General features: G+C 39.5%; 1 protein-coding gene across 2 annotated transcripts in view; it reads left to right on the top strand.

The window, feature by feature from the left end:
- The first annotated feature begins 1,997 nt into the window (after positions 1 to 1,997).
- Positions 1,998 to 14,616, top strand: part of LOC113053988 (talin-1-like) — a 66,191-nt gene continuing 53,572 nt past the window's right edge. For both annotated transcript variants that reach the window (XM_026219182.1, XM_026219181.1), the window contains exon 1: positions 1,998 to 2,147. The gene's annotated coding sequence lies outside the window, so the exon portion shown is untranslated. The remainder of the gene's footprint in view (positions 2,148 to 14,616) is intronic.

The following is a 14,616-nucleotide window of genomic DNA, read 5'->3' as shown; positions in this document are numbered from 1 at the left end:
ACCAATCTGTGTTTGATGTATAAGATCCTTTATGACAACGCTGTGCTAGGTGAATGCAGGATCCCTTAACGCAGGACAGTATTTGGAAACTGCTTTTTCTTGTGTGGCCGCTCGTCAGTGGAATATGTTGCCTTCAGAGCTAAAAAAAAAGCACATGTCTTACACGTTCACACGCCAAGCAAAGAAATGGCTTTTATCAAATCAAATGTGTCCCCACATGTGACCAGATATATGTATATGTGTGTGTAAGTGTGTGTTCTAAGGTCTAAGTATATGAAAGGTGTGAACATGAACTTTTGTTTTATTTGGGCAAGTGTAAATCTTATTACTCATGTATGTTTTATGTATTTTAGGTTAACATCAGCCTGCCCAGTGACTACGGGTGAAAATTAGCTCTTGAGCTAAAACCCGATACTATGCATCTCTTCCTTTGAGGTTAATGTTTATTGTACGCTGTCCCTGTTTCTTTAAATAAAGGAAAAAAATAATAATAATGATAAAATAAGTGACTTAAATATTAGGTAAATCAAGATAAGAGTCGTTCATTCAAATGATTCTTCAGATGGCTGATGCATTCGAGAATGAATGATCTGAATGATTACGAAATCAGATTCTGAGAATTAAGTACTTGTATTTAGATTAAATTACATTTACATTTAAAAACTTATTATCAGACTACAGTTATTTGTTTATGGATTACTGTACATATTATTCACACAATAGCAATATAATATTCATGTTTTATTGATTCTCTCTTACTCCTCTTCATCTTTTAAAGTTTCCTTTCTCAAATATACCAGTGCTTGTACACATTCAGAAAGACTGTCATGTTTTGTGGACATTCACACAGAGTTCAGTCACTAGTCAGGTGGCCACCTAGCATTCGACCTCGGGATCAGTTCAGGTTTAAGATGAGTTTCAACATTGCATCAACTACTGATGAACACATGCATACAAAGTTATTTCATCATGTATAACTGTGACTTTGGAAGGCGCACAAATTCAAATACAAATTACTCTTTGTATGTGTACATTAATACAAGATTATCCCATTTAAAGAACCGTTAGGTCAAAATTAATCTAAAAGTAATCTGATTATACGGCCTAAAATATGTAATGTAACAGATTACATTGCTAGCTACAATTGTTGTCATGTCATTTGTAATCTTTCTGATTCTGGAATCAGTAACGGATTACAATTTGTAAGTAATTACATATAATCTCTCTCTATATATATATATCGCCACAGTTTTTTTCTTTTCTTTGTGTTGTAGTTTTTTTCGCTCATTATGTCTTCTCAAGTCAAACGGAGTAAAAGTGCAGTAGAATTAATCCTTTGTTAATTTTCAAAGACAATTTATAAATATTGCATTATCTGGAATTACATTATAAGCACTGCATCGTGTCTCTTTACATTATATATCTATTGGGTTCAAAATATTGTATTTTCTGGCTATATTGTCCATCCAAGTATAGGTCTCTGCAGGAAAGTAATGGGAGTTACCAGATTTGGGTGTTTTTACACCATGATACCTGATTGGTTGACGTAATAGTGACGTTAGGTTTAGGGGTGGGGTTGGGTAAGGGGGATCATTTAGATTGCATGATTTAGAAACACCCAGCAGTTTGAAAACACCCACATGGTGATAAACGCCCACTTTTGTTCTGCAGAGACCTAAGTCTCTGTCCATCTGACATTGCAGGAATGCCTCAGTCTCTGGTCATGCAGTGAATTTCTGAGGTTGAACACAAGACGGTGCTATAATAACGATGCCTGTTCCGCTCCCAGCATCTAAACAAAAGCCGAATACAGCAGGATAATAATAATTCAATAACGAGGAGCCTTTCTGATTCTTTAAGCCCCTAAATAATTAAAATAACATTACATTGTCGTAACATAAAGCAAAAACTGTTTAGCGAAAGTATTAAAGTATTCTTGTAGTGTGTAGTTTCCGAGCCCGGACCCCAGTGATGTGCAGTGAGGAAGCGCACGCGCTGCAGGGTGGAGTTAAACACAAACCGAGCAGAAATCACTTCTGACATTACATACCAACATCTACTCACCGCCAACTTCTGCTGGGGACAGGGAGTGCTCATATAGCGGTTATTGTCCGAAGCTGGACAACTAGTGATCGAAGAAACCTGAGGTAAGAGCTAAAAACTCATTTCCAGGTTGAGCTAAAGCTGCTAAACTTTCTCAAGGGAGGGAAGTTTACTTCCGATGCGAAGATCTGAAAAACCCTAATACGACGTTGAGTTCAGGGGTTTAGATACGATCTGGAACACGGTAGGATATTGACAAAACGCCATGTTTTGATGATTATTGTGAACGATGCTTTAAAGGAGACTTGAGCCCATTAAAAGTTCACTTTTGTCCCCTTCAGGCGAATATGCAGCACATTTATAACGGAAGGAACGAGGTGAGGCGTTTAGCGCCATGAAAGTACATTGTGAAGACCACTTTGGTCTCTTCTTTCCCTTTAAGTGATGTATTGTGTTGGCCTACAGCTCTGTGAAGAGAGTAGCGGTCGCGCGTCACGGAAGGAATGAAGCGCGCGTGAGACTGTAACTGTAACAGCTCGCGCGCGAGTTATTATACTGTCAGCAGTACAGAAGCGGTGTTATTCCTCTCATGTGTTAGCTGTAAACCGTGCATAAACACACAGACGGCGCGAGGATGTCGAAACATGTCAGATTATTGTTCACTGCGAAGTTGTGACAGTTGCACACAAGTGTGTCTTGTAGAAATGATGTTGTTGCGATGCGTCTTTAGTGAAGAGGGCTGTGATAGAGGAAGTCGTGCTGGAGGAATGTGTGGCCTCAGGCCTGACATAACTGAGCTCAGATCGGGTGTGGTGAGAGACGTCAACATTGCAGGAAGAAACAGTTGTGTTACTCATCTAATCCAGCACTGAATTGAATTGTCTGTGCAATGACAGAGATGTTGCGCTGGTTTCTGAGAGCTGTGGAGCTGCAGTGTGTCTGTGCATGAGAGAGCATGCACCTCAGTCACTCACATGTGGACATCCCATTCATTTCTGAAGTAGGATCTCACACCAAGCATGCTAGAATCTCGTCACTCTTGAGCAAAAGCTGTTTTAACCTTGTAAAGCCTGAGTGTGTGTGTGTGTGTGTGTGTGTGTGTGGCATTTAAATGTTTATTGAACTTTTAGACAAAATAAACAGAAACATTTTCAATGAGTTTGCATGTGTGTTTTGTCGTATTTGATACATCATGTTTTATTGCCAAAAAGCATATCATTTTAATTCAGATTCAAAAATATGCAGTTTGGAGCAGATGTTATTTGTATTGTCAAAAAGTAAGAACTTGTGATAGCTTGTGAGGTAAATCAATGAGAGCTGTATACAATAGCAGAGTACTTACAATAAAATGCATATTAATATCAGTTGTCAATCTATATCTCCCAAATGATAAAATCCTCTTATTTATAATAAAAAGATATTTAAATGCTTAGCAAATGATCAAAGATTTGTAGTTTTATTAGTCTGGGGTTAAACATATAATGCAGTGGTGAGTTGAGAGATTAACAAATAAAAGTTCCTCAAAAGCCTGATGATCATATTTTATGTAAATTTGACATTTACTTTATAAAATTCAAAAAAGATTTCACTTAAAAAAGCACACCTGCCAAAATGTCTCCTATATTGTTATCATTATGAACACACTTGTAATAATCACTTTAATTTAATTTAATTTAAGGCAGAATCTGTTAAATAATTTCATGTTAGCTGTCTATGATTCTGTGATCTTGTAAAACACATTCACTTCTGCTTTGTGATGTAGACACATGCATTTTCTGTAAAGCTGCTTTGAAACAATTTGTATTTTGAAAGTGCCGTACAAATAATTTAAATGTAAAAATTTGAAAAAAATTGCTTTTTTATAAGGTTGAAAAGTTTAAAATTATACATCAATTGTACTTTTACTTGCTAAAGTCTAAACTTTCAATCAGACAACAGTATAATTTTGATAAAAGAATGTATCAGATATGATAAAGCAGGCTTTATATGTTAGTAGCCCTGTCATGGTTTATTTGGAGAAGATGTCTGCCCATGTGTTTCCTGCTATTGTCTTCAAGAAAACCCACGACATGTCAGTAGTGTTCTTTATTAAGCACACACACTCACACACACCAGTGCAGTGTGAATGATGCTGCAGCAGGCCTGTGTGCAGATGGGATCAGTGCGGCCGCGGCGTGTGTGTCTCTCCTCCTCGGTGTGTAACAAGCCTGTCATTGAAGGCACACTGTGCAGAACTGTGCTGGGCTTCAGAGGCATGAAGGGCTCTTTGTGTTCAGGGTCTGAGAGGGTGTTGAGACCAGCGGACGGTGACCTGAAACGAGCACATCTCATCCTGCGTCCACCGTGTTTGATCTGCTCTGAGTATGTGGATCAGCCGTTGTTTATATGTGAATAAAATCTGTTCATCATATGATCCTAGATGATTTGGATCACTAACAGAGTCGTTATGAAGTTGTGGTGGAATGCACTTTCATTGGAGGGACAGGAAACACAAGGATTCATTAAGAAATCTTCATTTGTGTCTTAAAGATGAACAAAAGACTTTTAGCTGAATGCTTAAGTTGTTATTCACTTATGATGGTGCACATATAGACTTGCTGCGTTGTGATTGGTCACGTGCCGTTGCATTGATGTCACGGTGTTTAAAGGTGTTTAAAGGCACTATATTAAGGAGGATACGAATGCAATGAGAGAAAATCGTTGTCATTCTGAAGCTACATTTCACTTCCAGTCTATGTAAATGATAGTGATCTTTCTTCAGGACTTCAGGATAACTGATGGATGATGAAGTAGGATAATTGGTTTGGTTTGTCCTCCGTGAACCCTGTCGTAATGAATGTGTCTCCAGAAGTGCGTAGTGTAATTGTCTGAATGTGTTGGTGCTGGATTCCTCTGAAGGAACAGGATGTGCTCTTGTCATTCCCCGAGGACAAGCTACACTCAGATCCACACACAAGAGGAACATTTACTGGTGAAGCGTCTGCATTCAGTGTGTGTCTGCAGATTTATGTTAATGTTGTAGTGGCCCGTGTTTAACAGCGATCTGTCAGTCAGACTGTCTGTTAATCATCATCCACGACACTAGTCTCCGCTCGAGTAGGTGACAGGTGTTGGATTTACGTCCCGAGCGTGTGCGTGTCCCGTTTAGGAGATCTGCACCGCTGGTGTGTTTCTCCTGCCAGTGTTTGGGAGCAGCCATATTTGGTCAAAGTAACTTGGTCTGTTATTCCAGCGGCAAGGGAAATCTTCGGAGGCCAATTCTATTGCCTCAGCCTCTAAAATAGTGACACAGTCTGTTCATCCCGTTGCAGGAAACTGTGATGTCTCGTAATATCACTTAACCCCATTATACAACCGTATAAACTTCAATCGAATTGTTCAGGAACTTTTGACTGGAGGTGTATGAGAGACATTGCTGTGTGCTCTGGTAATATTAGCCAGCAGCGCTGACATGTAACGACTGGCTCTCAGATGGGTTTGTGAGTTCGAGAGAGACGACAGCTGCGTTTCTTAGATAGAGCTGCACAGAAGACCAGGATATGACCAAACACTTCCTGTTTGTGTGGGAAAGTGACCAGAGAAATGTGGTTTCATGTCACTGAGCTTATCTTCCCATGATCCATCAGACGTCACCTTACTACAGACACATTTAGGGACAAGCTTTATTAGAGGAGTAAAGCTTACTTGCGTTGTTTTTGATTGAGAGGCAGATCAGAGCATGTTTGTGTATGTTTAAAGGCATTTCCTTCACTTTGATCTCATGTTTGTGTACAGTATTTTTAGTACATTTGGGGGTTTGGTGCCTTGCTCAAGGGCATCTCAGTCGTGGTATTACCGGCCGAGACTCGAACCCACAACCATAGGGTTAGGAGTCAAACTCTCTAACCACTAGGCCACGACTTCCCCTTCAGTGAAGTCCCGCTGCCAGCCATTGTTTGAATGAACAGATAATAAATGAACAGTCAGGGTTCATTCATTCATTCACTACACAAACTGCTGGTTTCTCTTTCTCTGAGTTTGATACATTTTAAATCAGCTGGAACAGAATTCAGATGAGTATGCTTGACCATACATAGAGGACCTTAGTGACACCATCATCTCTGCCCTCGTACGAACTGTTGAAGCATCAGTCTGCGACATCGAGAAGCGACAGCATTGAGGATAACTGAGAGAAGTTGATGCATCTGGTGGTTATTCTCGTTTCTCATCAGTGTGGCATGAGCGTGTGATATGGGTTCAGCGGCCGGGGCTTCATCAGAGATGTGTGTGCTGTCTAGTGCAGCTATCATCTAGAAATAGTACACGCAACAGTTTTGGACTGCTTGCTTCGTTGCATTGTTGAGTTTCAACTGTTGCACGGTAGTTCATGAAAAACACTATGGGAACCTGATCTTGAGAGAAAATGTTGCCCTATAGCTACATAATGCTGATAATGTGCAAAAAATAAATAAATATATATATATAATAGTTTTATTTGGCACAGGTGCTTTAAAAGGATCAGTGGTGACAGTAAAGACATTTATAATGCTACAAAATTTTTCTGTTTCAAATAAATGCTGTTCTTTCAGGTTCAAAAAAGAATATATCACAGTTTCTGGGAAGTATGCATCATTAATATTTGAGCATCAATAACAATTTATAATTATTGAGCACCAAATCAGCACAATATTACAAATCAGTAACATTTCAAAAGTATAAGAGACTTCTTTCAAAAAGATTTAAAAAAAATCTTACTCAAACTATATTAACAGATATATATATAAATATATCATCATTGACCAGTTAAATGAGTTAAAATGTTTTGACATGTCACACACATCTGGTGTACTTGCCCAAAAACATGGTTCACTCTCCACCAATGAAACTACATAAATGAAAATAAATGGCTAAGTAAAAAAGTAAACACCAAATGTGTAATATGATGTGTTGTCCGTATCACAGGCTGAAGATCTCATGTTCCTCTCTGTGCTTCAGTCTTCTGTGATCTGTGTCTGTGTTCTCCAGCTCCAGAGTACTGTACTGTACCGTAATGTAGTGTACTGTACCGTAGTGTAGAGTACCATAGTGTAGTGTACCGTACCGTAGTGTAGTGTAGTGTACCGTAGTGTACCGTAGTGTAGTGTAGTGTACCGTAGTGTAGTGTAGTGTAGTGTAGTGTAGTCTACCGTAGTGTAGTGTAGTGTACCGTAGTGTACCGTAGTGTAGTGTAGTGTACCGTAGTGTAGTGTAGTGAAGTGTAGTGTAGTGTAGTGTAGTCTACCGTAGTGTAGTGTAGTGTACCGTAGTGTAGTGTACCGTAGTGTAGTGTAGTGAAGTGTAGTGTAGTGTACCGTAGTGTACCGTAGTGAAGTGTAGTGTAGTGTAGTGTAGTCTACCGTAGTGTAGTCTACCGTAGTGTAGTCTACCGTAGTGTAGTGTACCGTAGTGTAGTGTACCGTAGTGTAGTGTAGTGAAGTGTAGTGTAGTGTACCGTAGTGTACCGTAGTGAAGTGTAGTGTAGTCTACCGTAGTGTAGTCTACCGTAGTGTAGTGTACCGTAGTGTAATGTACCGTAGTGTAGTGTTGTGTACCGTAGTGTAGTCTACCGTAGTGTAGTCTACCGTAGTGTAGTGTAGTGTACCGTAGTGTACCGTAGTGTAGTGTAGTGTACCGCAGTGTAGTGTAGTGTACTGTATTGCATTGTACTGTAGTGTACTGTAGTGTACTGTACTGTAGTGTAGTGTAGTGTACTGTATTGCATTGTACTGTAGTGTACTGTAGTGTACTGTACTGTAGTGTACTGTAGTGTACTGTACTGTAGTGTACTGTAGTGTACTGTAGTGTACTGTACCATAGTGTACTGTAGTGTACTGTACCATAGTGTACTGTAGTGTAGTGCTAAACATCACTAGAGTTGAGCAGTAGCTTCTGAACACACATCAGAGCTGATAGATACGCCTCTCATCTTTTGTAAATGCCACCTCTTTTATGCAAGATATCATCATCAGATGAAGTTTACACTAAATATGATTGAACTAGGGTCAGTTTACACACACACACACACACAGCTTTTTCTTCACGCTTTCGGTCTACTCTTTCATGCCTACTGTTTGTAAGAGAAACAGAAATCCTGTGAACTAACAGCATGTCAGTGTTTGTTGAGGCTCTGTAAAGCAGCTGGATCTCTCCTGCAGATGCTCAGACCTCACACACGTCTGTGATGGTCACACACTGACCGACCGGAGCGTCAGCTGATGTCAGGTCATCACTGAGAGCTGTTGATCTAGTTGTGGGTCTGTATATCTGCAGTAGCTCTTCTGGTTTCTGAAGGATGAATACAGATGGAGAGTTACGTCCTCTTACACAGGAGCAGTGTGTTGGTCGTTGTAGTCTCTGTGGTGTGTCCTTTTGGCCCAGATGCATCAGCTTTAATCCGCACTAGTTTTTTCATGTCAGTTTGGTGTGTCAGGGCTTTTACTGCATGACCGTCTACTGATACAGTGCCCTCCACCAATATAACAGACACCTCTGGAAACAGGAGCAAAACTAAATGCTGAAAAATGTTTGTCCTTTTGCTTATTTTTAATGAAGTTCTTCAAAATATCTGCTTTTTTTTTTTTGACATGCTTATAAATTCATATGCCTTTGCACAAAGTATGAAATGGCTATAAACCATATGAATCACCATTTATTTGGTAAATAGTGTAGTTTGGGCAAGCAAAAATCCCCAATAATCACAGCTGAAGAATTGCATACAAATCTAAACGGTGCCTCACCAAAATATTTTAATCATTCATTCATTCACTTTTATTTATGTATCTTATTTCATACAGCAGGACAACCTTTGAGTAAGCAAATAAATATCACAAAAAATTTGTATTCATTTCTCATATTTTCTGAATATCTGAATAGCAGGATAATTTACTCCAGGTATAGTTCACTAAAAATGTCAATTCTGTTGTCTTTTTCCTCGCCCTTACATTCTTCCAAACCTGTGAGTTTCTTTCTTCTGCTGAATATTAAAGAAGATATAATGAAGAATGTTGATCCTCAATCAGCTGTGTCCTTCACCCTGTTTTTATACACATTGTAAATTTTTTCAGAAAAAAAATCCTTAATTCACAAAAGAGATTTTACGCTAACTTGAGTTGATTTTTGACCTGTGCGAAAAAGGGTTCATGTAAACTAATGAGAGATGGAAATACATTTGCTGAATAAATTTCTCCATATGCATCAAGAAGTTATGCAGATTTGCCGTTCGAGACAGCATTACCGGACTAACCAGGAGACCGATCTTGTTGTACAGCATCTGAAATGCTGATTTGAAATGCCTGAGCAAAGTATTTCTGTATAATTGCCTCCCAGATCTGTCTTGTGTTCCTGAACAGCAGCATCCACCTCCGAAAGAATGCATGCATTCATTGTGTTTGGTCTGCAAGTGATTTATTATATATATATATATATATATATATATATATATATATATATATATATATATATATATATCCAGTGGTTATTTAGTGCCAGTTGATTTTGTTCTCTTTGACTCATTGGATGGAAACAGTGCTTATTTGCAAATGTTTTATGTGATTTTCAAAGTTTGCACACAAGTTAAATTCACAACTTTGGATGAAAACCCAGTTATTGACTTCCATAGTGTGGGGGGAAAATTCAAATTCAAAGTCAGTGGCTACTGCCAGTTATTTGACACAACTTAAGAGTGAATAAATGATGACAGAATTATCATTTATGAGTGAACTCTCCCTTCAAGGAACAGCTAAAGTGTAGGCATATTATTACCTTCATTTTTTAATTCAGAGACTCATTAAGGGGTTAAAGGGGTCATATGATGCTTTTTTTAAAGATCAGAATAATGTCCATAAAACCATAAGATGCGTCGCTGTTCTGTTGTAAGTAATCTTAAAGATTTTCAGAAGGCCAAATAAAGTGTTTTCATGATTTGATTGGGTGTGTGTGACCACATGTCACTCAGACAGCACAACACACTCCATGCCTTACGACCCACCAGACTCTGCCACACGCACATGTTATTAATGCATATAAACTTATCATGACCGCTGACTCCATCCTGTAGCGAAGCGACATGTCAGTCAGATCTGAGACGCTGCAGCCTGCCAACAGAGATAGCAATAATGTCCTGGACATGCTAGCACTGCGTGGTTAAACCGTTGTTTTAAACTCTTTGGACACATGAGTTGAGTCGTCAGTGCATGTTCACAGCGCACACAGAGCTGTTTTCACAGACAGATCACACCTCACCATGTGTTTAGTGAGAGAGCATTTCAGAAACATGAAGAAATCAACTACAGTATTAGTCAAGTCCAGTCAAGTTTATGTTATTTGTATAGCATGTTTTGCATTACAGAGTGTTTCAAAGCAGCTTTACAGAAATACCTAAAGGCCTTTTATTCCATGCTCTGTCTGAATACTTGATTCTGATTGGCTGGAAGGTTTTCAATTAGACTAATGCACAGGTAGTTCCAGGCCAGTTTAATAACCATTCTACATTAAAGCACTGCTTTTTATTGATGCACACACACACACACACACACACACACACACAGAGAGAGGGAGGGGGGGTCACAGATCATGCTGTGAACACACAAAAACATTCAGGAGCACATAGTCTTGTCAACACTGCCCAGCGACCTTTATTAATGAAATAGCTGACGGATTGCTACATTATTTTCCTCAGCTACGAGGTGGTTTAATCGCTGATATCTCAATTGATAATTAATTCAAATAAATGCTATAATTCATTCAAATACATGTGGTCTTACCGCACTATTTCATCTCTGTATCAGATCTGCAGTGGGCAGAAAGACTTTTACAGTACAGCTAGATGTGTATTATACTGTACATAGTCCACACTGAGCGGTTTAGAGAGCAACACAATTAACCTCGAGGCTTAAATATGCCAGCTGATCAAGTATCAAAGCTTACAGACACACTGCGTTTTCTGAATTACAGTATTTGTGAATAATGAGCCTTCATGACTGGCCCACATCAGTACAGCCATTGATTTTGATTGATTTATCACACTGCGTGACGTGTATGTTTCTCATTCTTTGTGGTTTGTGCTGCAGCTCTTCTTTGCTCATGTGTGGTGGTTTAGTGTTGATGTGTGACAGCAGAGTTTGGGAGACTCTGGGTGTGTGTGGAAGTCATGCTGAAGAAATGCTGGAAACAAAGGAAAAGATGACCTGCACTGAATCATGGGGAAACTCCGTGTCTTCAGTCATGATTAAATGTCTCGATGAAGTCTTTAAATGGTTATTTGCTCCGTAATGTGAAGTTATGCATGACATTCAAGATTTGTATGAATGACAGTGGATTCAGGGATTCAGATATTAACAGTGACTGTGAAGACCTTACAGTGAAGAGAGAGGGGTGTGTGTGTGTGTGTGTGTGTGTGTGTGTGTGTGTGCGCTCTTGTTTTTGTATCTTTTCAGGACACAACTCTGTATAATGACATGGGTATGACACAGGTATTACAAGGAGAGGGTGAATTATGAGGACATAACCCATGTCCACATCTTTCAAAACACTTATAAATCATACAGAATGAGATTTTTTGAGAAAGTAAAAATGCAGAAAGTTTCCTGTGAGGGTTAGGGTTAGGTGTAGGGTTGGTGAAGGACGATAGAAAATACAGTTTGTGCAGTATAAAAACCATTACACCTATGGGATGAACATACTTTTCACAAAAACAAACGTGTGTGTGTAGGTGTGTGTGTAGGTGTGTAGGTGTTTGTGTGTGTGTGTGTGTGTGTGTAGGTGTGTGTGTGTAACTGAGAGGTCATGCTCTCTAAAGCGGTCAGACAGATTGATTTGCAGGAGCTCTGAGTGTGTCATCAGAGGACTGAGATTTCTGATGTGTGTGTGAGCTCTGGGATTGAGTTGGTTGAACCACCCTGCTGTGCTTGCAGTATCTTGGAGGAGTTTAGTGAAACCAAAAGTACACCTTATTGGTAACATACCACAAAAACCTCTTCTGCATTGTGGAGCGTGAGAAACATCACATCAAACAGCAGCTATATGAACGCATTTCACACTAGTGCTGCACATCACAAGTGTGATCAGTCAAGTCGATCAGAAATGTAATGACAACAACCGATATACTTCAGTTGTTGTTCACTTTATAATTGCCATCAGTCTGATATTGAAAGCAGAAATAAAACTCTCTACGACATTTCTAAACACCAGTTCTTTTCCTTTTGTTAGCGTGTTTCATATGTTTTGATGTGCTTTATTATTCACTGTTCATTCTGTGTTCAGAGCATCTTGCAGTAAATGCTGCTCCACACAAACTCTGTTCTGCATGTGCTTTGAGTTTGTGTTGTCTGTCAAGTTTTCCCAAAATTAGTTTATTTTTGTTCCAAATTCAGTTTAACATTTTCTGGATTTATTTATTTTTTCTTATATAAATTTTTCTATATTCATCTGGACTCTGGAAATTTTTGTAATCAGTAAAGTGTCAGGGACAGAAGACGACGGAGACAGTTTCAAGGTTAAATGGAACAGTTTATTGAAATGGCAAAGAGTTAAGAGTCAATGGCAGATAAATTGAAGCTCGTAGGGAAACCACAGTCACACTCCGGAATTCAAAACTCCACCGAAGATGAAGATTATGATGATGATAGAAATCTGTTAAATAAACAATAGTCCACAATAGCTCACAATGTGGTTCTCTTAGACGAGACCGGACAGAGAGTGTGTGTCTGTGGCTGATTTATATTGAACAGAGATAATGAGAGGGCGACAGGTGCAGCAAATCAAAAGTCTGGTGATTGTGATCGGGGATAAGGAGTAGTGTGTGTGGAAGGACCTGAGCCCGACAGGTTTTGGCCCGAACCCAAAGTACATTTTGATTGACAGAGCTTTTTAAAAGCCCGAACCCGTTTACAGCCCGACATCTTTCAAATGTGTGCACACACACAGCTCTTTTTCCTTTTGTCAAGAATGAGTCATTTATATGTGTTTTAACTTAATTTATTCATAACTAATGTAGACTAGACCACTTGTAAGTTGGAATAAAGAAATAAAGTAAGTCCTCTGTGACATTGTAACATCTCAGCGCTCAAATATAAATAGACCAACAATATAACTCAATATAACCAACTCATAAAAATGATTTTTTTTAAACAAATTAAATTAAGATAAATTTTAAATTTAGATGGGTATTTGGCAATAACGAAATTAAGATAAAAGCTCTGCCAGATTTGCTTGGCACTAGCAGATGATATTTAATAAAAGAATAATGCCAACATTAGCGTAAATACTCTGTCCACATTATGCATTTACTCAATTAATATTTAGTTATTATTTGAAAAACCTTTACTTAGAGAGATAAGGCTAGATCTACATGTTTTTTGTAGGAAAATGATTGAATCCACTGTAGATGTCTTCAGCGCGCTCCTGCGCTCACTGATGGTGCGTCATTATTCACTCATTATTCTCATTATAAACATGGTCAAAACTTTTCCACACCTCAGACTTTGCTTTAGTTGCTGGTGCAACCAAAACGTAATCACCAGAGGCAAGCCTCCGTTACACCTGCTCAGCATTCATGTTCGCATCTTTCTCGCGCTAATCGAAACACATCACATGACCGCTCCTTTACCTCGCAAACCGGAGCGCGAGCCCGAGCCCGACCCGAGTCCGCGTAAGATTATATAAATTAAGCCCGAACTCGACCGAAGCTGAGTCCCAGACCCTCTCGCTCTCTCTGAACCGGTGTTGAACAGATGGTACTTCGCTTGGCTCTTCGGTAACATGGGAGGCTGGTAACCGAGCTCACACTGGAATGGGGTGAGACCAGTCGTCTGTTGGCGGAGATAATTCTGTACGTTCTTGGCCCGGGGTAGGAACTGGCTCCAAGAGTTCTGGTGGTCATGGCTAGAGTTGTTCCGATTCCGATACTAGTATCGGAAATATCTCCGATACCACAACAAATTCTGGCATCGGCATCGGCGAGTACATGAACCCATATACCGATCCGATACCATTTTCTTAAAAAAGACCTAGTTATGACCGCAAGCTTTGCCTAACCGCTGCACGGTTCTTCTTCGCTGCTCAAAATGCATTGAAAACACAGGAAGTTGTGCTGTGTTGCCACAAGCAACCCCTGTTTAGAGCAGCGAAGAAGAAATGAAAACGCGTTAGCAGCCCTTATCTATATATGACTGGATCACTCATCACATTCTAAACTGCCAAAAGACAGTGAAGCCGCTACTATATTATAGATCAGTGGTTAGCAGTATGTCTCTGTAGTACCGGTAGTTACAGACTCTCGAGTATATTCAGTACCGGCAACTGCGTTCAGTCGCTTCCGTGTAAGTCAAAACGCAGGGCTCCAGACAGTAGCCGAATATATACTAGTGTCTGTGAATATTAAACTGCAAAATACTATTTAAATATTACTCCCGCAAAATCTACATCTCTGTGGGTGACTGGCACAGATGCGCGAGAGCTCGCTGTTTTGTAGCTCGCTGTTTTGTAGTCTCTGCTGTGTGTCATGAGGACACGAACGCATAAACCGTCACTTCATGAGAATTTACCGTTTCATTTGAG

Source organism: Carassius auratus, chromosome 35 (genome assembly GCF_003368295.1).
Source record: "Carassius auratus strain Wakin chromosome 35, ASM336829v1, whole genome shotgun sequence".
In the NCBI taxonomy this organism is placed as follows: domain Eukaryota; kingdom Metazoa; phylum Chordata; class Actinopteri; order Cypriniformes; family Cyprinidae; genus Carassius; species Carassius auratus.
Note: the sequence above shows the minus strand (reverse complement) of the source record. Positions and strands in the feature narration are given on the sequence as shown.